The sequence below is a fragment of the Rhipicephalus sanguineus genome, chromosome 5, assembly GCF_013339695.2.
Source record: "Rhipicephalus sanguineus isolate Rsan-2018 chromosome 5, BIME_Rsan_1.4, whole genome shotgun sequence".
Lineage (NCBI taxonomy): Eukaryota > Metazoa > Arthropoda > Arachnida > Ixodida > Ixodidae > Rhipicephalus > Rhipicephalus sanguineus.
The window spans coordinates 116889220-116891144 of NC_051180.1; positions in this window are offsets into that span (position 1 = coordinate 116889220).

Below are 1925 nucleotides of genomic sequence, written 5' to 3' on the forward strand. Positions count from 1 at the left end.
CACATAAAAAAGGTAAATATTTCAGGGGGGCAGAGGGTTGAACCCCCCAAACGACCCCCCTGGCTACGCCATTCTAGTTAAAATAATTCGACCACTTTATAATAGATCGAGATCGGCAATTTTGCAGAGTTTGAAGCATCGCAATGGATGATCTCTATATTGATTGTCGACGAAGTTCTTCGCAGCGAGCATCAGTGAAACAACCACCCGCTTTAAATTTTAAAGAAGGCTTCGGGGGAATACGTGAAATACACGCTCGCTCGGGACACACAGGTGAACGCTGGCTGTCGTGAACGCTTCGCAGAAAAAAAGCGCACGTGTATGCGAATCCATTATGCATGACGGCGGCAAGGATCTGCGCGAAGCAGATATGCGACGTGATGCAAGAACTCCCACCGCGATTCGAGTGTAACAAATAAGGTCGGTTTTAGTCGCTACATATGCACCCCTTCGACTCTTTGTTCAGCGCACGTACCTTTATTCTTTCCCCTACTTCCGTTTAGGAAATCACTTGCGTTTCCGCTTGCCATATAGGAGTAAAGTGTGGGATTGGGCTAGTTGGTATTCCATTGCGCTGAGCAGTTTAATAATGCCATATAGGAGCCTGTATTTACACATGCTGCTGCTGATGATGATGATGAGACAGGCTGCTGCTGCTGCTGATGATGATGATGATTTACACGTGAGAGCGTGCTTGACGAAGCAGCGTGCTCTCATGTGTACATGGGACGTGCTCTGCTTAGATGGGCACAGAGTTCTTCATTAGAAGAACGGGGGGCGGGCATGCCCCCCCCCCCCCCCCTCTTGGTTGATTCCGAAAGGAAACAAGCTTCTCAATGGATGAAAAAAAAAAATGAAAATGAAGTGACGACGTACTTCTCACAACGGCCTGCCATTGGTCCCCGGTTTTCCGGCGATAAAGGTGGGAAATAAACGGTTCTTGGAATCTGCACATCAGGGACCTTCGGCTGTCATTATCGTCAAAAACATGCATGGCCATAACCCTGCACGTTAAGCAATGGCGGTACAGGCCCCACTGAGTAAAGGTATGGGGCGTACTTGGCGCCACCAATAGGATGGGGGGGGGGGGGGGTCGACTATTATGCGCCGTTTGCTTGCGCGAAAGTTCCGACGGTCCAGCAGACCATGATCAATCAAGAATTTCAGTTTGCGTCACACAGTTTCAAGACTCGTCCATTTCACAAGTCATTTCATCTGAGAAAGTACGCTAACAGTATTCGTAACAATGACACAATGCAAAAATGCGCAGTGTATCGGATGCGTTTATAGAATACATATACGTACGGTTAAAATCAAAATGTGTGTACAAAATCTTGTTAGTAACTGTTGCCTCCACTGCGTGGCACGTCCTCGTGAAGTAAGCGACTAGATCTATCGACTGATAGATTGAAAGCACTTTATTCAAGTTGGAAGTTGTTCGGCGTGAGAATCCTGCGAGTCGAACAGGGGGGGGGGGGGGGGCAGTCATGGTCCGGCGGCCCTTTGGTTTACTTCGCTGCCATGGCCCGCTCAACGAGCCATAGCAGGAGGCCAGGGATATCGATACGAAGGATTGCCTCGCCTTGCTTGAAAGTGGGATTGGGGATCAGGGAAGGGGCGTGCGTGATATATATGCTGGGTTAAATTGGCAAGCACGTGTCCGTGGCATTGATCCGCGAGCTCTCCGCAGTTGAGCACTGCGGTTTTGGGGACCGATCAAGTTTCGCAGCGGAAGCATAATGGAGAGTCATCTTAATGGTCTGCATGCATTACCTTCATTTAGACAACAACAACAACAACAACAACAACAACAACAACAACAACAACAACAACAACAACAACAACAACAACAACAATAATACAACAATAATAATAATAATAATAATAATAATAATAATAATAATAATAATAATAATAATAATAAT